The 22176-nt window shown below is 38.1% G+C and overlaps 1 protein-coding gene across 2 annotated transcripts in view; it reads right to left on the reverse strand.

Annotated features, from left to right (window-relative positions):
- PAG1 (phosphoprotein membrane anchor with glycosphingolipid microdomains 1) overlaps positions 1–20380 on the reverse strand; it is a 234065-nt gene extending 213685 nt beyond the window's left edge. For both annotated transcript variants that reach the window (XM_072604962.1, XM_072604963.1), the window contains exon 1: positions 20279–20380. The gene's annotated coding sequence lies outside the window, so the exon portion shown is untranslated. The remainder of the gene's footprint in view (positions 1–20278) is intronic.
- Positions 20381–22176: the final 1796 nt, after the last annotated feature.

Consider the following 22176-nt stretch of genomic DNA (forward strand, 5'->3'; position numbering starts at 1 on the left):
ACTACATAACAGCCACAATAGCTATTTCATATAGCCCTTTGACCATTGCAGAACACTTTATCTATGCTATTTCTCTCATCTGATCCTCACAAAAGCCAGGCAAGGTAAACACCATTACTAATTCCATTTTAAAGATGAGGAAACTGAGGCTTTTGTTGCTGTTGAGTCGTTTCAGTCAGGTCCAACTCTTCGGGACCTCATTTTGGGGTACCCTTGGCTAAGATAGTGGCGTAGTTAGTCATTTCCTTCTCCAACTCATTTTATACATGAAAAAACTGAGGCAAACAGGGTTAAGTGACTTGCCCAGGCTCACATAGCTAGTAAGTGTTGGAGGTAAGATTTGAAGTCTGGTCTTGGTGATTCCAGGCCAGCATTCTAGTGGGTCACCTTACTTGCCAAATAGAGATTAAATGATTCACCTAGAGTCACATAGCTATTAAGTGTCTGAGGCAGGATGTAAACTTAGTTCTTTCTGACTCCAAATCCAACACTCTTATTCTCTTTGCCACTCAGTTGCCTTGTAGGAGATGGAGTAGAGGACTCTTGTTCTGCTAGGGATTAGACTAGATGAACTCTGTGGTCTTTTCCAAGTAAGAGTCGCTATTTTGGAGGACACATAGGAGGATTGTGGAGGCCAACAACTTGACAGGCAGTGCCTGTAGCAAGACACAGAAATCCTAGAAGGATAACTGTCTGATGTTTCTGTGATTGTGTAATGCGGTGAGCTGCCTCAGTGGATAGAGGTTCACCCTCACTAGAGATCTTAAGACAGAGATTGGATGACCCTTGTCCAATATATTTATCAAAGTGATTCCTGTTTAGATTTTGGTTGGTGTAGTAGCATTAAGAGCCCTGGACTTGGCAGTAGATGAAAAATAAAAATTTTGAGTTTTGAATTAACAGCCAAACAGACAAGGAGAGATTTGGAAGAGATAAATTACTCTCTGGCCAGAGGTAAAAATTAAGCTATTTATGGGTAAAATTAACCTTGTCCGTTGAGATCAAGAGATGAGTAGCCATTTATCATTCTCCATTTCTGCTGGAATTTGATCTAAACTTCTCTGGATGCTCTTGAGCATCCCACACTGCTTCTGAAACTTAATGTTTCAATAACCCTTGACAGTCGCTTGATTTCTGAGCCTCAACTGTCTTAATCTATAAAATGGGAATAATACCTGGAGTACCTACCTCTGAAGGTTATTAGGAGGTTTTAAAGTACTTTGCAAACTATAAAGGAATATATAAATGGCAGCTATTATTCTATGACATAAAATATATGTATGGCAGGCAGAGCTGGATGGCATATTGGGACTGGAGTCAGGAAAATGTGAGTTCAAATCCAGTCTCAGACACTTACTACCTGTGTAACCCTGGGCAAGTGCTTTAATCTGTTAGCCAATTAAATTAACAATTCAATGGCTAATCAATTGTAAAATGGGAATAATAACAACATTTATATCCCAGGATGGTTGTGAGGATCAAATGAGATATCTTTAAAGTGCTCAGCACAGTGCCTGGCACATAATAGGCACTATTATAAACATTTATTTCATTTCATTTCACTTCCTTTCCTTTTCTCCACAAATATGAACATCAGAAAATAAGTGAGAAACTCCAAAAGCACTTGCTAGCTAATAACTGTCACAAGTAGGATATGCACCTAGTTCTTGCTAAATCCAGATCTACCCTCTTTTATACCGTCTCTCAATCTGGTAAAGTGAATCACAGGCTATAATAGCTCAAAGTATAGTCCTATCATAAACATAATACTGTAATATTCACAAGGAACCTTGTCTTAGCTAAACTTACTTTTTTTTTTAATTTCCAGAATATATTACAAAAGAAGTATTTAGTCAATATCTCTCCCCACCCCAAACTACTTTTTCACACTTTTTTAACCTTAGGTAATATAGAGGTTTAGAAAGGCATGGATAACCAAGGATATATTGTGTGTATGGAAGAGTTATGACAAAAAATTGAATGGCATTTCGTATCTCTCTCTATATATATACAGTTATGTATGTGTACATATACATGTATAAATTATATATAATATACCCATGTATATTATATATTTTGATATAATAACAAACAGTATAATATCTTATATACTCAATGAGTATACAGAGAATGACTCAAAGAGTTGATTACATTTCAACTCATTAAACAGTTGACTTCTTAATTTCACAAGTTTTGGCATTCTTTACAAACCACCAAAGCTTCTTCTCTGAGATTATAACTAATTTCTAAATGAAATGGATGAAGATAAATATCTACTCATCCCTTTTGTTCTCAAGGGACTGGGTTAATTTTACCCATAAGCTCGGTTTTACATCTGGCCAGAGAGCAATTATCCTTCCCAAATCCATCCCTGTGTCAGAGTTTGTCTGTTAAATCAGAACTAAAGCCATGTTTATTTTATCATCACCAAAACCTCTTATCAAGAATTCATCTGTCTCTCCCACTATACTATATGTTGGGTAAGGCACAAGCCAAGTGAAACAGACATCATTCTTGTCATATGATTATTTGAAATCTAAGACAGGCAACAGTGATATGGGCACATTTCCTACATTACTATTGAAGTTATTACTCCCTGGAGCTAACACAACCATCTATAAAAGGAAAGGTCTATGACTAGTTGCCTAGGACATCAGCTTGGAGACCCTGACTGTTAGCAACTGCATTAGAGTAGAGGGAGAAAGGGAAAAATGAAGCAGAAAGGGAAAAAAATTCTCTCAATACTTCATGTGGAAGAAGAGGGTTTATTCTAATCCAGGGCTGACTGTTTTCAGGATATGTGATGCTGTGAAAATACATAAGAAGAATATCCAAATGCCAAATGGCCTGTGGCTACAAAGCAGTGTGAGAGAAGAACGCTCCATGTCAGCTCAGAGCTGTTTGTTACAAACGCTATGGAGAACAACAATTCTGGAAATGCTATTATTTATTAAAAGGAAAGTTCTGTAATAAATCCAGGGGCTGCCATGCTACTATTAACAAATAAGCCAGCCAGTCTGAAAGGTTAAGAACTATGGTAGACAAAAACCATTCAACTAAATGGGAGTTTTATGCCCTGGTGCTTTGCTTTACTCTCAGTCACTCTGGCATCATTACTGTCCTTTTCTAAACTACCCAGCCTAATTCCTTGAAGGTAATTTTCAACTCAACTATTCAGAGTGAACACTTTTTAAGCCAGGCACCAAAATTCCTTATTTCAATTGCACATTAGCCAGAGAATCATTCAGGCTATAATGTAAAAACAAGCCATGCAAGAGTAAAATCATAAATGTTGACTCTGGGCAAAGTTATTCTAAAATCTAGCAGGGGGAGAAAAAAGGAGGGAGGAACATATAAGAAAACCATTCTTCAAGAGACTGTGGAATTAAAATTAATGCCATATTGCTTGTCATCTTAACGTTGGGGGAGGGGCAGGAGAGAGGGAGAAAATCTGGAACTCAAAAAAAATGTTAAATGAATACTTAGAAAATTTTGACATGTAATTGGGAAATATTTAACAAAATAAATAAAAATATAATTTTAAAAAGAGAGACAATGGCAGCAGAATAGTGCACAGAAAGGAATAGGTACTATCTGAGTCAGAGGACATGGGTTGGAACCTACACTTGCGTGACATTAGACAAAACTCATAGGTTCTGTGACCTCAGTTTCCTCAAATATAAAATGATGGAGTTGGACCAAATGACGTCTCAGGTCCCCTCCAGTTCTAATTCCATGATTCTGTGATCATCTGAATTTTTTTTTATTTTAGATCTTTCCTTAGAAAAATAAATCTGGGAAGCTTCTGCTAATACTGCTCTAACATCAAATCTATAAAAAATTAATACATAAAAGCAATATCAATTTAATTTTTCTTAACATTTTAAATCTGGTATCTTAAAGAAAAAAAGCTGCAATTTATATTTGTGTCACAATCTTTACTGACAGATGAAAATAAAGCAGTGAATGAATTAGCATGGATGATAACATGTGTGTAGCCATGAGTCTGCCGTGTACATATCAACCAGAAAAAAACAAAGCCACAGACTTCAATTTTGACAGGCTCAGGACTAAATATGAAGCAGGAAATATAAAATTCACTGAAAGGAGAAGAAAAAGAATATGCGCAGTAGGCTTTAATAACACTTTCAATCACCTCTTAAATACAGGAACATAAATCTAACATTCAAAAAATTATTGATTGTGATTATCCAGTTGTGTCATGTTTTCCACAGAAATTAAAAATATCTGAAAAATATGAACTGTAAAGAAGAAAAGATGAACAAACTGGGGGGGGGGGGGGAGATTGCTTTAAAAAAAAAAAAAGAATGAAGACATATAGTATCCAATAATGAAATCTCTTCTCTTGCAAAGATTAGTGTGAAATGGAGTTTAATTATCCACCTTGGTAGAAAGCAGTACAGTAATGTCAAATCAAGTCAACAGAATGCTAACAACATGTCATGGATTAGCATATTTGCATTTGGCTGAAACAAAGATACATGGGGCTTCTGGCAGCCCAATAAATCTTCACTTCATTGGATGAGTTTCTCCAATATATAAATACATACATAAAAATCTGTGAAACAGACAATGGATTTATATGTCATATATTGTCTTGTTTCTTATGTTATTTAATTTTCTTATTCACACAACTGGCACTGAATGATTAATCTGTTTTTACTTTACCACTACATATACAATGTAATGGCAAGGAAGAGACATAAAAAAAAAAAAGAAAAGAAAAGAATTGAGACTTTTGGGCTGAGGTCAGATTGGAAGACTTTAAATGACATAAAATAGCACATAATTTGTTCCATTAACAATAGGAAGTTATTACTTGTTCTTTAGTAGTTTCAGTCTACTGACTCTATGACCCTATTTGGGTTTTTCTTGGCAAAGATTCTGGAATAATTTGTCATTTCCTTCTCCAGCTTATTTTACAGAAGAGGAAACTGAGGCAAACGGAGTTAAGTGTCTTGTCCAGGGTCACACAGCTAGTAAGCGTCTGAGGCCAAATTTGAACTCAGAAAAATGAGTCTTTCTAAATTGAATAGTCACCTTGCTGCCACAGTGAGATATTGGAGATTTTTTAAAATGAGAGCTATTTTTCAAAGAATTCAGCCTCATTATTTTATAAGCACATATATAAGAAAGAGAAACAGCTACCTTAGAGTCTGGAAGACCCAAGTTCAAGTTTAGCCTCCAACATATAAGCTCAGTTCTAATCTTGTCAGCTCCCCTACTCTATAAACTCCAGTGGTTCCCTATTATCATCCAGGATGAAATACAAGTATTTTTATTTGTCAATTAAAGCTTTTTTTTCTTACAAACTAGTCTATTTCTAATTTTCCAGCCTTATTACATATTATTGTCCTGCACATCTATTATGGTCTAGCCAAATTAGCCTTCTTGGTATTCCTCTCAGATGGCATCCATCTCTCCTTAGCTCTGCCTTTTGGATTCCATTGTTTCCTTTAAGGCTCAGTTAAGATCCCACCTTCTGTATGAAATATTTCCTAATCTTACAAATTATCTCATTTACTTTTTATATGTCTATATATGTAATGCTGTCTTTATTAGACTTGTAACAGTGGAAAAAGAATCTGACCATTAATAATAATAATGATGATAAATGAAAATAAGCATTTATATAGAGCTTTGAGGTTTTGCAAATTGCTTTACAAATTTGATCTCATTTGATCCTCAGAAGAACCCTGGGAAGTTGATGTTATTGTTATCTCCATTTCACAGATGAAAAAACTGAGGAAGACAGAGGATAAGTGACTTGATTAGCTATTATCTGGGGGCGTATTTAGATTCAGGTCTTTCTGATTCCAGGGCTTTATCCCCTGTGCCATCTAGCTGCACAGGCCAATGGTTTAAATCTTTCCTGGGTTTTAGTTTCCTCATCTGTAAAAAAGATGGAGTTGGAGCAAATGGCCTCTGAGGTCCCTTCTACCTAAAGATCTATGGTCCTATAGATTATAAATCTGATGACAGGAATTATTTTACTTTTATCTATGTGTCCCCAATGTCTAGAAAGTGCCTGGCACATAAAAGGCATTAATTAACGCTAGTTAATTGATCCAGTGTTTGGCTGTGTAATCCTGGGCAAGTCATTTAATTTCTAAATGCCCCAAGGCAATTGTGTAGATTATGTGTTGCAGAACAGTTGATTTTCATGGATAAAGGGAATTTCTTTACCCAGAATTATCTTAACCAATGAAATCCTACATCCAGTTCTGCCCATCTTTTCTGACCCTCCTTCTAACAGGAAGAAATACAGAAACAGGAAAATTATATTATTTATATCATATTATATTATTTATTCAACAAATACTCATTGAATATCTACTCACATGTACAGTAGCATCCTAGAAGCTGTGAGAGCTTCTTGCTGTAAGAATTTTCATTAATAATGGTACTTCAAGATTTCATAAAGCTCTTTCCTCACAGCAAAGTTGTGAGGAAAGCAGAGCATGTATTATTAATGACATTTTACAGGTTGAGGAAATAGAGGTCTAAAGAGATCATGACTTACTCCATCACAGGCTAGTTAGTATTAGAGTTGGGGTTCAAATCAAAGTCTTTTGACTCCAAATTTCATGCATCTTCCACTACACCACATTGAATAAGGCTGACCACATCTCTTGTTGTCGTTGAATCATTTCAGTCATATCTGACTCTCTATGACCCCACTTGGAGTCTTCTTGGCAAAGATACTGGAGTTGTTTGCTATTTTCTCTTCCTGCCCATTTTACCGTTGAGGAACTAAGGTAAATGGGGGTAAGCGGCTTGCCCAGAGTCACACAGGTAACAAGTTTCTGAAGCAGATTTGAACTCATGAAGTTGTCTCCTTGACTCCAGACCTGGTGCTCTATCCACTCTGCCACCCTCGCTATCCCTGCCCATGTCTAGGAAGAGCTTGCGGTCAAGTTAAAAAGATGGGCTTGAGATCATATATTAATGATGATACGACGATGATGTTGACAATTAACAGCTAGCATCTTCATAGTGCTTTAAAGTATGTAAAGAGTTTTATAAGTGCTATCTCATTTGATCCTTACAACCACTCTATGAGGCAGGCGTTCTTATTATTCCCATTTTACAGAGAAGGAAACTGAGGTAGACAGAGACTGAGGGACTAACCCAAAGTCACTCAGCAAGTAAGTGTCTAAGGCTAGATCTGAACTTGTGTCATCCTTAAAAGTCAAGTTGTAGAAAACAGTATGTGAGGAAATGCCTGGTGACATCAAACAATAAGTGCTATAGACTAAAAGGAAAAATATGGGTGAAATGATATAGCAGGGGACAGTGCTGAATTGTGTGTTTGGAAAATAGAAACTCTAATCCCAGTTCTGCTGTAACGAGATTATAACATTTAGAGAAAGACAGGCTCTCAGGCTCAGAAAGCGAAAGCGACTTCTAAGTACTTAAATTGAACCCTGGTCTTCGGACATCTTATCCTGTGCTCTTTCTACATTGGCTATATGACTTTGGGTAAGTCATCTAACCTCCTCAGTGTCTTGACTTCCTAACGCCTAAGTGTCTTGAGCAATAAAATAGAAAGATTGGCCTAAGGGGATTTGTTCTGTGAAGTTGGGATTCAGTCAAAGGGCCACACTTGAGAACCTGAAGGGCCACATGTAGCCTTGATGATGCAGGTTCCCCAGCCCATACGAACTCTAAGGCGTCATCCAAGCTCAAGTTTTCTACTGGAAGTCTTTAGGGAAAGGGTAGAATTCCAGTTGGGAAGACTGCGAATATGCATGTGAGTGGTAAGGATCTTCCAAAAGGGAGGATCAGTATAATAAAAAGTCCAGAAGTAGGAATAAATATAGTAGTCAGTCATTTAACATTTATTAAGCCCCTACTATATTTCAGGCACTGTGCTAAGTTCTCAGAATACAAAGAAAATACAAAGAAAAACAAAAGACAGTACCTGCTCTCAAGGAGCTCACAGTCTAATGGGAGACAATAAGCAAAAAATAAGTATAAGCAAGCTATATTCAAGATAAATTGGAAATAATTAGCAAAAAGAAGACACTAGAATTAAGGAGAATTGGGAAAGGTTTCCTGTAGAAGGTAGGATTTGGGGTAGGATTTGGAGGAGGCCAAGAAGCCAGTATGTAGAGATGAGGAGAGAGGATAAGCAGTGAAAATGTCTAGAGTCACCAGATGGATGGTCCTCTTTGAGGGAATCCATTGTCACTGGAAGACAGAGTATATGGAGAAGTATAAGGAGTAAGACAACAGGAAGGGAGGAGAGGGGAAAGTCATGGAGGGCTTTGAACACCAAACAGGGTTTTATATTGGGAGGTGACAGTTCAATACATCTTGGGGTGAGGAGTAACCACATCATCTTGGCTGGAGAAAGTCACAACAGGTCATGGAGAGCCTTGAATATGACCCTAAAGAAGCTGTAGGCAACAAGATGGAACTGAAGATTTTTGCTTAGTAGAATGATTTCATGTGAGAGACATCTAAGGAAGATTGATCTGGAATACGGTGGCATGTACTGAACAGACTAAGGAAAAGGGGACTGACTACACAGTGGTTATAGGACTTTCTTGTCAGGCTATTGGAATAATCGAGTCTGGTGATAGATTCCCTTCATTTGTTCTGTAAATTTATTTTTATCTGAACAAAAGCAACAATCAGGACAAAAGATCAAGCCAGGCAGAGATAAACTATGTCCAAAGACACCAAATTCAATATTCTTACTGAAGGTAAAATGCAAAATTGGCCTGGTGAAACCTGAAATTGAGATTGAGGGATAATCACTAGCACATGCAACTTCTTAGAAATTGCTTTGATCTGGAAATATTCATTTGACAAGCTTCTTAGACACCTTCTGGAGAGATAAAATATACTATTAGAGACCATATTTTTAAAGAGTATCTGTAAGCATAGCCATAATTTCATAACTTATTAATATTGTTCACATATAGATATATGATATATGATATAATGGAGGTACTGCAGGCTACTTCAGGGGTATTAAAATTTAGAAGATAAAAAATTTAGTTTAATTAAGACACTTCTCTGACTTATACAGAACTAATTTTATATTGATTTTATATCCTTTTGTATAGATACCATATATACACATATGAATATTATGAAATTTGGCTTCTGTAGTGAGATTTGAAACTCACTTATTTCATGCTACCTTATAAAACATAATTCCTTAGCTTCCCACTGTATTTTGTAGGTTTAGAGGTAACCTAATGGATAGACAGATAAAGATACATAGATGATTACATAATAGGAAAGAAGGAAAGAGAGTGACACCATTAATCTTACAGAGAAGAATAATTTAAGAGAGACAACATGATAGATTCTTCATTTGACCACCCATTTCAGCAATTCAAAAACCATCATATTATGAAGTCCCACAGATCACAAAAGTCATGATGATAATGCTTCCATGGTATGTAAAATATTGAAGATTTGTGTTTTGGAAAGAAAACTAAAATGAGAAAAAAGATAAATCAGTCATATGCTAAGAGTGAGGAATGACAGACAAATTTATGGTTGTTTAGTCCTTTTAGTCGTGTCCATCCATCATGACCCTTTTTGGGGTTTTCTTGGTAAAGATACTGGAGTGATTTGTTATTTCCTTTTCCAGTTCATTTTACAGATGAAGAAACCAGGGCAAACAATGTTAAGTGACTTGAGCAGGGTCACACAGCTAGTATGTCAGAGGCTAGATTTGAACTCAGCAAGCTGGGTGTATTCTTGACTCCAGGCCTGGCATTCTATCCACTTAGACATTTCACTGTCCCAACAAGTAAGCAGCCCCCACATAGTCCACTGAGTAAATGAATGAATGAATAAAGCATTTATTAATACCTTACTATACGTAAAGCACTATGCCAAGCCTAAAGATATAAAAATAAAGTAGAACAGTCCCTGCACTCAGAAAACTCCTGTTCTAAATGAGAGAGAGAATATATGGAAAATCTCAGTGATGAGTCAGATGGAAACTACAAGTTATTATCCCTATAGCTCATTGGCAAACCAGTTGTCAAGGTCTCTTCTTAAATGTCACTTCCACTGATAGAATCATCCAAGTTTCACTGGATAATAAACGTTTGACAAGAACTTTCTTTTCTTGGTCTTCAACAGATGTGGCTGTAGTACTTGCAGGAGCATTTGTCAGGCTGCATCTCCCAATGGGTTGCTTCACAGGATGATAGCTGCAGACAATGAGATGGAAGAACGACTATTCCAAAGGCTCTTGAGTACATCATCCTGGTCTGTCTCCATCAGAGTCCAAGGAGAGATGGTGGTCAAGGTGGTGGTGGTGGAAATGGTGGTTTGTCTTGCCTCGCACATGCTCCCTCCTGTCTCTCCCATTCAGTGCCTTGCTTTTGTTAGGATATCTTGCCTGACTTGTGAGTATGCACTGGTATCCCTACAATGTCAAAAGAACTAGAGAAAGACCTAAGGCACATTGGTTGGATCCCTCCTGGCAGATTTATGACAGAGAATGGATAAGAGCTACACAGAATAAGGCAACATGGATGCGTAAGAATCAGCATCATTGAAGGGAGTACCCACACTGATGAGAAACCCTGCCATTTCCAGACCCATCCTCCTCAGCATTCTCCAACTTTACCACCAGGCTTCTGTCCGCAGGTCCCTGGAGTCTGAAAGGTTTCACTCTGTCTTACCTAGAACCAGGCCTCCACATCACCTCCCAATCATTTCCAAAACACACCACTTCCAGAGTCAGTGGTATCATGTACCATTCCTTCCATTTTACTCCTTCCGGACTCATTAATCTAGATAATGTAACTAAAGGAACATGAAGAGGTTATTCCATCACATTTTTTCCCATGATTATTGTATTCACTTGGCTTATAAATAAAAGGGATTTCTTTTTTTAAACTATGAAAATAAGTAAAAGGGATGTTTTAGAAATCCTAAGACTTTTCTGACTACAATAAATTTATCAACAACTACTTGTACACGTGTGTGAATGACTGCTATAGAAATGTGATCACTGACATTTGTATAAATAACTTGTTGCATAATACTGATATTTGGATCCCTGCCAACACTTAATTTCTAGAGTGTGGTACTTTAAACTTGACCAGTAAACACACACACACACACACACACACACACACACTCACAATAAATCTCCCTTCACCCTCTCTTTGTATAGGTATGTAGTCCACAAAAGTAATCTTAATTTCATTTTATTAAAAGAAACTTAGTGTATTTATAAAGCAATGACTGGTTACGTACACCAGAACAAATAAACAAACAACAACAAAAAAACACCCCAGTCTTATTTCTACTTTATGGTTATTTGTATGTATAGCCCAGGTAGCAAAGTCAAAGCTTATTAATTTAATAATTGTGATAAAAATCACATTTTAATCAATCATTCATGAAGTCCATTTTAGAGATGGCACACAAATGTTACAACATTAAAGATTTTATTCAATATATTCAAAAGCCATGGGCCATCTGTTGCCTAGCGAGGCTCCAGGTGGTCTTCTTGTTTTCCCTGTAGCTCTAGTAATTTCCACTACCATCAAGAAGGAAACAAAAACCCATTCCCCAACAAATTATAATTTCATGCATAATGATAAATAACTTGTTTTTAAATTCCTGGATAAACAGGACTATATAATCTATGTGGATATCAGAAACATGAATTCTAAAATTTCTCTTTTACTGTCTTTCAAGCTCTTCAAATTCATCTCTCTCCAACTGCTCCCATTTACTTCATAATCATATTCTGCTTTCACTGGCTTTCAAGGACTTTTACAGTAAGTTTATTTTCATTTGAAGCTATTATTTCCTGATCTCTCTCATCTACCTCAAATCACAGCTACTAATTGTATTAACTATTAGCTGTCTCCTACGTCAGTCATCCAGTTACCTTAATGACCCGTTTTAGTTTAGTTGTAATTGTTTTTTCCTTTTGCTTTTAGCTAAGACCTCAGTGGCAGTCAGTCAGTCAATAAACCCTAAGGAACTGTACTAAATGCTAGGGACACAAAGAAAGATAAAAGACAGTCAGTTCCTGTTCTCAAAGAGCTCACAGTCTAATGGAAGACCAGAACCTCAGAACTGGAAAGGCCTTCAGATCCACCCCTACTTGCTACATAACTATCTACCATTCACCTAGCTGCCACTTCAACACAACTACTCCTACCCAGATAAGCCATTCTATTTTTGAAGGGCTCTAATTGCTAGAAAGCATTTCTATATATTAAGCATGTATTGGTTGAAAGAGTAATAGATTTAGAGTAAGAAAATATGGATATGAATTCTGTGTCTGACTCTGAGCATCACCCAACTTAGATATGGAAGGGCTAAAAGATGACCAAATTCAGGGCAATGGTTGAACAAGTTTGTGGTATATGAATATAATGGAATACTGTTGTGCTGTAAGAAATGATGAACAGGCAGACTTCAGAAAAATCTGGAAAGATTTACATGAACTGATACTGAGTGAAGTGAGCAGAACCAGAACACTGTACATAATAACAACCACAGTCTGCGATGACTGATTTTGATAGACTTAGCCCTTCTCAGCGATGCAAGAATCTCAAACAATTGAAAAGTTCTCATCATGGAAAATGCCATCCACATCCAGAGAAAGAACTATGGAATCTGAATGCAGAGAGATGCAGACTATTTTCTTTTTTTATTTTGTTTTGTTTTTTCTTCTCATGGTTTCTCCGATGTGTCATAATTCTTCTATACAACATGACTAATGTGAAAATATGTTTAATAGGAGTGTGTATATATATATATATCTCCTATATTAGATTGCAGGCCACCTTGGGAAAGGAGGGAAAAAAATTGAAAACTTATGGAAGTAAATGTTGAAAACTAAAAATAAATAAATTAACTTAAAAAAAGATTATCAAATTCAACTCCCCCATTTTGTCAATAAAGTCACTTCAGACCCAACTCAAAGAGTTAAGTTGACTTCAGGTTACATAATGAAGAAAGAATATGACCACTTTGATAATACTGTGTGTAACCCTGGACAGCTCACATGGCTTTTTCAGGTCTCAGTTTCCTTCTTTGTAAAATGTGAAGTTCAAGATCAGGTCTAAGGTTTCTTCCAGCTCTTATGTTCTTATGAAGAATTGGGTAAAAATTCCTACCTATGACATATGCTTTTTGGTCTTCTTTAAATGATAAATTGATCATTTAACAGAAATTTTACATTGGGGCATTCAAAAAAAAAAGGCATGTTTGTTAGTTTGTGCTACATACAATACAAATCAATGCAGTTTGTTTCAAGCAAAACTGGTCTTCCTCAGAATTAAAATATTACAAATGTCAATGGTGATTCACTTTTTAGTATTTTAAGCAAGCTAAAAGAAAGGTGCCCATCAAACGCAAAAGAACACTGGGTGTGACATGTAGAGAAGATGAGGTCATGAAAGAAAGTGAAAGGCCAGAGGGTAAAAGAAAATAAAATGTTGATAATTTGACATTCAGAACTTTTTTTTGTTGTTGAAGAATTGGTCCCTTTACATCACTGAAAGGGTTCAGAAGGGACATATTTTGAGTCTAGCCCAACAGAAAACATGTGCCTTAAATACTGCACCTAAAGTTTTCCCAATTCTCTGAGCTTACTCCATGTACATCAGTGGGTTACTTAGAATAAATATAGCAAAGAGTTCCAATAAAACACACAGAAAAATGAAGGTGCCATTAAGACAAGTCCAAATACAACATAACTAAAATCAACATATTTTGCCTTTGATCAGGTGAAAAAAAATAGAATATACATTTTGGAAAGGTTCCCAAAAAGGCTTTAAATCACTGTCAAGATGGGAATTGGAAATGGGGAGTGGGAAGAGAAGGGGGTTTTAATGAAATATTTCTACTCCAGAACAACACAATTCAAAGCAGATCATCACCATTGATCATTCTTTTAGATTTATGGATTAAATCTTCTTTAAAAAGAAAGCTATTCTTCTTGGAAATGACAGATGACATTGTTGTTAATAATGTGCTATTTCCTGAGGGAAGGCAAACACAGGGTGAGGGGAAGAGTAATTTTCCCAATATTTATTGTTGACTTTCCTTTTAAGTTTCTCAAATAAAATTCATTTTTTAATCATCTAAGAAAACTGAGATTTCTGTGCTTGTCATTTCCTTGATAAACATATTACTATGATGTAAACCTTTACCCTTACAGAGATAAACACTCTGTGGCTCCACTATCATTTGAAGGATTGATATTTCCTGTTTCACAAAACTAGCATGTGGTTTCCTTTTTTAAGTTGGTTGGGCCTCTTAATCTTAGTATCTTCTTTCCCCAAAAGGTGTAGATATGAAGTTTCTGTACAGTGGGTACCAACTGCTGTTTGTGAACAGGAAACTTGTCATACAACCATCTGGAGTTGGATCTAGTGGTACACAAAGTAGGCAATAGTTTAGGACATTCTATGCTCTGCGTACAAAGAAAGTTAAAAGGTGGAGAGAGGGCAAAACAAAACTGATGAGTAAAAGAAAATGGAATAGCAATAAATGCCACTGTTCATTGCACTTAGGTATCTGTTGTAAATCAGATCAAATGTGGTACAATGAGGGCTGAAAACTCATTTTAAAAACTGTACACATTCAAATACAGCAGAAATGGAGGGAGGGAGTGTTTAGAAGGAGAGTGATTTTCAGACCTTGCCCAAGACATAGAGATGCATGGTGCAGAGTCTACAATCACTAGACTTCTCTACCTAACTTGTCTTTCACTGGCCAACGTAACAGCACCAAAAATCAATCCTCAGCGCCTTCCTGTTTATCTAGTCACTAGACTGTAATGAATGGAACACTAGACTAATAAGAACAACAGAACTAATATAATTAACATATATATAGCACTCTACATTTTGCAGGGTACTTTAAATTAAATTATATAATTATAAATGCACAAAAATCCTGTGAAGTAGCTGCTATTATTATCTCCATTTACAGATGAGTCTGAGAAAAGTAAATGATCTGCCCAGGTTTGTACAACTGGTATGTATCTGAGGCAGGATTTTCACTCAGGCCTCAGCCTCAAGGCCACATAGGTTCCCCACCCCTGAGTATGCCCTGGTTTTTAATGTGTAAAATAAAGACAAAACCACCTATTCTAAGTTGCTTATTATTCAGGAGAGATAATAAAGTAAAAATGTCTTGAAATGTATAAAATGCTATGCATAAAAGGTCTACCTTGGCAGCAAAGTCCCCAAAAGTAACATTTCTAGAGAATTTAGGTGTCTCAAGACTTTAGAGGCTGGTTGACTTTAGACTTCCTTTATACCCAAGTCACCCTAAGAAAACTCTCCATAGCTTTTTTTTTTTTTTGCTAATTTGTCTGGGACTTGGATGCTGGGTGGCAGGGCTTTGCCCCTTGGTTCCAGGTGCATATTTGTACCTGGTCTAAATAATTTGTAACCAGGAAAAACAAACTTTCTTTAATGCTACTTATCCATCTATATCTATCAATCACTCTTCTTCCCTTCACTAACCAAATTTCTTAAAAGAGGGGGTCTACTCCTTAAACCCTCGGATTCTGGATTCTTTTGTTCCACTACTTCACTGAAACTGATACCTTCAAGTTGGTCTAATTCCAATAGCTTTTTCTAGGTCATCATCCTTCTTACCCTCTCAGTGACACTATGATGAATCAATCATTCCCTCTTTGGAACTCTTTCCTTCAGGCTTCCTTGGCACTGCATTACTTTGATTTTTTTTCTTTTTTTCCTTTTCTTTTTTTGGAGGCAATAGAGATTAAGTGCATTGCCCAAGGTCACACAGCTAGTAAATGTATGAGGGTGAATTTGAATTCAGATCCTCCTGACTCCCGGGTCAGCCCTCTATCCACTGTGCCACCTTGTTGTCCCTACATCACTTTGCTTTTTATCAAATCGCTCTATTTTCTTTCACTGGCTCCTCTTCCTAATTCTACAGCATAGATGTAGCCAATTCCAAAGCCTGTTCTTAGCCATCTTTTCTAGAACTTTCTCCCATCTCAGGTGGAGCTTCAAAGCTCAGCTTTAAGCCCACTTGAGTCTTTTCTTAATTTCCTCAGTTGTTAAATGCTCTTCTTTTTTCCAAAACTTTGCATGAATGTACAATATATGTACACATGCATACATGCACACATGTATGTACGTATATGTACATTTGCGTGTACATATATGTAGGTTTGTGTGTACATATATATGTAGCTGTCTAGTCATTCAGTTGTGTGACTGTTCACTCTACACTTTTCCATGGACCTGTCCATGGGGTCTTCTTGGCAAACATAGATACCAGTGGTTTGCCATTTCCTTCTCCACTCAGTCTCCATTTTACAGATGAGGAACTGAGACAGAGAGAGGTTAAGTGACTTGCCCAGGGTCACACAGCTAGTAAATATCTGAAGCCCAATTTGAACTCAGATCTTCCTGACTCCAGGCCCTGTGCACTATCTAACCACTGCACTACCCAGCTACCCCATATATCATCTGTGTACTTATTTATGGACATTCTGTCATGCTGCTTCCCCACAGGGCGCCTTTGTGGATACCACCAGTAGCGAGTGCTTCTTATCCCTTCCCACCACAAAACTACTTTTTACATTTTATATTAATCTGTTTGTGCATATATTACCATGCTCCCAATAGAATATAAGCTCCATGAGGGAAAGGATGATTTTGTCTATGTTTCCAAATCTCCAACAGTTACTCCAGTGCTTGGCACATAGTAGACACTAAAATGCATATTGAATTGAATATAATGTCATCTCTCGCCTTATTCTTAATTCTCGTGACTTTAATTATCATTCCTGTGTGAATAATCTTTAAATCTTTGTTGTCTCACATCTCTCCAGTCGTCACGTACAATTGCCTGTTGCTCATCATCTGGATAGCTCAACATCTCAAAGTAAACATGTCCAAAACTAAATTTGTTATCTTGTCCCATCAAAGAGGCTTCTCCACCTCACTTCCTTGTTTCTGGTAACACCATCATTCTCATAGTCACTCAGACTCAAAATTGTCCACTTTTACTTCTCTACCCAATCCAGTTAGTCACAAAGTTCTGGGAATTGTCTGGCAAATCTGACTCCAGGCCCAGCAGTACTTTATCCACTGTGACAGACACATAGCTGCCCAAGTAAACTGTAAGCTCTTTGAAGGCAGGATTCATGTTTCTCCAGGAGTACAGAGATAGACATAGACCCAGGATGCCTTGATTATCTTTGATAGAATATCTTAGTTAATGAAAAGGCAGAGTTTATACGAACTCAATTGCTTGTGTCCCTCATATGTCAATGGAAGGAACAAGCATTTATTAAGCTATGTACTAAGTGCTTTATAGACATTATCTTATTTGATCCTTACAACCTTATGAGGTAGGTGTCATTATTATTCCCATTTTATAGTTGGGGAAACTGAGGGAGAGAGAGGTTAATTGACTTGCTCAGGGACACACAGCTAATAAGCGTCTAAGGTTGAATCTGAACTCAGGTTTTCTTGAGTCTCATGAGGTCAGTGAATAGAGGACTGGCTCTGGAATCAGGAGGACCTGAGTTCAAATCCAACCTCAAACACTTACCAGCAATGAGATCCTGGTCAAGTCACTTAACCCTGTTTACCTCAGTTTCCTCAGTTGTTTGCCTCCGTGCTTTATTTGTATAAATGAGCTGGAGAAGGAAATGGCAAATCAATTCAGTTTCTTTGCCAAGAAAACCTAAAATGGGGTCATGGAAGAATCAGACACAACTGAAACAACTTAACAATTTCTTGAGTCCATGCCCAGTGCCCAATCCACTGCTCCACCCAACTGCAAATCAGGGTCCTGGAGACAGTAAAAAGATACACATTACAAGCAGTGTATACACAATCAATTTTCGATCTCTACAAAACTGATTAATGAAATTTACTAGAGTATAGAATCTTTTAGCATATAAAATGTAACAAGAAAATTATACATTCTTGAATAGACATTGGAAAGCAAATAAACTGGGACAGATGGTTATTTTATATGAAGGAGAAATATTTCTTATTTAATTTACACAATGATGCAACATACAAAAAATAGGATGATATATTAAATATAATTTTTTTTAAGTTAGATGGGTAAATTTGATGGATATTTGTGCCTTAGGATCTGTAGCAAGTCATTTCAGCTGTATTTACAAAGGTAGGAAAAAAGATTGATAGTGTTATGCCAATACAGGAAAAATAACAATTTGCTCAACAATTCTTGTTACCTCTACCAGTCATGAAAGACCCATAACATATCCCATTTAGAAACATTTTCTAGAACAATGATACATATAAATTTTTTTACTTGGAAAAGGATACCATCATAGATTGTAAGTCTTAGCTATCCATTAATATTAAATAGCCTAAGAAACTAAAATATGTAGATACTTAAAAGAGGAAGACCAGGATATTTTCATATAAGTTGCCAGGGACTAACATAGCACTTTAAAAAAACCCCAACTATATTTAATGTTTACAAAAAAAATTAAAAATTGATAGTTTGCCTTATGGTATAAAGAAAATAAAACCTACTCCATTAGACAACATATGTATACATAGACCCCAGAATAAAAGTTCTGTATAATGAAATACCTAAAATAAAATATACTTTTCTCTCAGTTAAATGTCTGACAGTCATATGCCTGGGTTTATAATGGAATTAATTTCTTTTATCTTAGGTCCAAATTAAGAAAAATATTTTGACATTGGAATGAGATCAGTTCTGCAGCAGTGTTTTCAATGGCTTCTAAATCACATACATCCTAAATTGGTTTCTTAATTTTTTTCTACAGTCACTGTCCAATAGCCTCACAGTAATGCTGAATTTCAAAATCTACTACTCTTATAAATTTAATCAACTCAAGAATTAAACACCAATGATGATATATTGCTATGTTTAAAAGGACTCCTCTGGGGGACAGATGAGAAAGAAAGGTTAAAGAGTTCTATCCTTCAAAGTAGTACAGTTCAGCTACCTATAAATCATTCTCTGTGTTTATTAAGTTAATTAGGCCCATCAGTACACTTAACTTTCAGGCTCAACAACTGTCTGGCAAGCATGTTTTCTACTTTTTGTAAAAAGCATAAGGAAAGTCTTCAAAGGCTGGTACATACTGTATCTGATTTTCAAAAATGATTTATGCATCCAATTCCTTGTGCTGCTTTGAAAACAGACTCAACTCTTCCTTCTGTACTATACTATTAAGAGAAGGCTTTTCAATTTGAAAAGTGCAGTATGATTCAAACTGCAGGCTCCTATAGCATGTCAGCATTTGCATTAAATCCTGATGAAGTTGGATGTTAACCAAATAGAACGGAGCCCCAAAGCTGCAGACACTGCAGTGAGAGATGGAGTTCTAACACGCGCTCAGAGAGACTTCACTGTTCTCCTTACATTAAAAATGACAGCTAAGGGAAAGTCATGGAGTCCTCTCAGTTTGAATCCTTGCCCTTTGTCAATTGCCCCTGCATTCCTAAAGTTACATGATATTTCTTCCTACGCCACCTCCAACTTAAAGTGTTGAATTTGTATGTAAATTCGTTTTCCCCCTAAAGAGATCTGTCCCCAACGCTAACAACTTCTGTCCCTGTACTGAGAACTGAGGTAGTTAGGCAGACCAGTGACCTGGAAAAAACAGCTTTTCCTCTTGCCTCCCTTCACGCAAAAGACGCGGGTCCATTGCAGTCCTAGCCAGACGGAAACCCGCAGAATCAACTCCAGTGCAGACTTGACATAAGGCACATCAGCCTCTCTCTCTCTCTCTCTCTCTCTCTCTCTCTCTCTCTCTCTCTCTCTCTCTCTCTCTCTCTCTCTCTCTCTCTCTCTCTCTCTCTCTTTCTCTCTCTCTCTCTCTCAAGATGTTTGGAATGTGCGCTTAGCACTAGGCAAAATACCATCAGAGCACCTGTCCTCCCGAAGCACGCTTCCAACTGGTGCCTCCGTCAGAGGTTCAAGGGTTGTCACCCAGTAAGTAGCCCATCCACCCCAACCAGTCACCAGACACCCTTCTCCCTTTCTATGGGCAGCGTGAAGGGTAGGGGCTCTCTTTCCACCCCCTCAGCCCCAAGCTGCAGCTAAGCCAGAAACTGCTGGAGAGGAGAGAGGGGGGCCATAAGCCAATTCCTCCAAGCACCCAACACAATTCTCTCCTCCCTCCACCCCCACCCCATAAAAACAAACACATGCAAACCCAGCACTGCCTCTTAGTTTCTCCTCCCCCTGTCCCCCGCCCCCTTATTCAACTTCAGGAAAACTGCATTCAACTTACTGGGATCCAGACGCCCTTGGCTACAGCAGCGGCCCCAGCCCAGGCTCTAGGGTGGCAGCCGGGACTGCGGAGCCTGGCTTCAGACCAGCCTGGTTGTGTCGGAGCAGAGCTGGAGCAGAGGCGCAGGAGGAGGCAGTGGTTGCAGTGCAGCTGGTGGAAGAAGGCGTCTGGCGCTGTCCGTACTGAGCCTCGGATCAGGCAAGAGCTCCGGAGCCACAGCAGACAGGGAGGCGGCAAGCAGAGGCTAGGGCTGCGGGCTTCCTCCGAGCAGCTCCCGGCGACTCCTCCTGGTGCCGCCGCCGTGGGAGCCTCTGGAGTGTGTCCCCAGTCTGATGGAACTTGCTGGGTTTTCTTTTCTTTCTTTTCTAAAGGGAAAAGAGGGAATGCAGAGGCAGAGAAGACGCACGGCCAAGCCGCCAAGCTTCCCGGGCGCGGGCCAGTCACAGTCCCGAGGGGGCCCCTGCAGCCCAAGCGGTCCGCTCGCTGACCCGCACAGCGGAGACTGACAGCCGCGGCGAGCTCGGGCTAGCTGAGACACAAGTGGCGGCAGTGCGCATGTTCCCCCAGAGCCTGTGTGGTAGAGGCCATTGCGGCACGTCACTGAGTGAAGGAGGGAGGGAGGGAAAGGAGGCTGGAGGGCGGGGTGCGCTGGAGGAGCGGAACCCTCTCCGCAGCTGGGTGCAAGAAACCTCCAGCCCAAGGCTGGGTCCCAAAGTTCCCAGGAAAATACGTTTAAAGGAGTGGCTGGGTTCTCAGGCTGGACTAAAAAAGTCCATTATCTAGCAGAACTCATATAGAAACGATTGATAAAGAATAGATTCACTCACCGTTATAGAGTATTTTGAGGTTTACAAAATATTTTCTTTTTCAAAACGTCCAAGATCTCTGTTTAACCTGCCAGTAAAAAACCCCTCCATGAATTCTTCCCTTGTAGTCCCAACTGAAGATGTTTTTTAGCATCCCCAAAGGCTCCCTTTACCTATTCACACTAGAACTTAAGTGTATACATTGTATCTCCTCTCTTAGTAGAGACCACACTCCTGGAAGGTAGGATGATTACTGGATTATAGATTTAGAGTTAGAAGAGAATTTAGAAGCCATCTGGTCCAACCCTCTCGTTTTATAGGTGTGGAAACTGAGGTCAAATGACTTGCCCAAGGACATACCAAGAGAAAAGTAAATGGAAAAACTGGGATTTAAACTTAAAGCCTCTTGATACCGAATATATCTCTTTCCTCTGCACCACATAGTTTTTCTTCTTATGGTTCCCAGTACCTAATATAGTGCCATTAAAATAATCGCGTTTAACAAATGTTGGTTGAATTAAATTGAATATTAAAATTCAGGAGTACCAGGCTCAAATTATGCAGAACATAATTATGGTAGCCCAATGTAATTGTATTTTAAGCCAATATTATGGACACTAACTTCACAAAATACATTATAGCATTTTTTGAAATTTGATCACCTCCAGAAAAAGGGATGATTAAAAATTGCTGCTTAGGTTACAGTAGTCTCTATCTTGGCTACCTCTCTTCTGCTCCAGGTAAGCCATCTTTGAGTCACCTTTGAGTCTCAGTTTCTTCATTTGCAAAATGAGACTTTTCTTTTTGTAGTTATCTTGTCAGACTCTTCATGACCCCCTTGGTGAAGACACTGGAGTGCTTTGCCATTTCCTTTTCCAGTTCATTTTACAGGTGAGGAAACTGAGACAAACAGAGTTAAGTGATTTGTGCAGGGTCACACTGCTAGCAAGTGTCTGAGACCAGATTTGAATTCTCAAAGATGAGTCTTCCTGACTCCAGGCCCCGCTTACTATCCACTGCACCAAGAAGTTGCCTCAAAGGAGGCATTTGGTAGTCACTAAAGTCTTATCTAGTTCTACATCTAGAACTCTT

The sequence above is a fragment of the Notamacropus eugenii genome, chromosome 4 (genome assembly GCF_028372415.1).
Source record: "Notamacropus eugenii isolate mMacEug1 chromosome 4, mMacEug1.pri_v2, whole genome shotgun sequence".
In the NCBI taxonomy this organism is placed as follows: Eukaryota; Metazoa; Chordata; class Mammalia; order Diprotodontia; family Macropodidae; genus Notamacropus; species Notamacropus eugenii.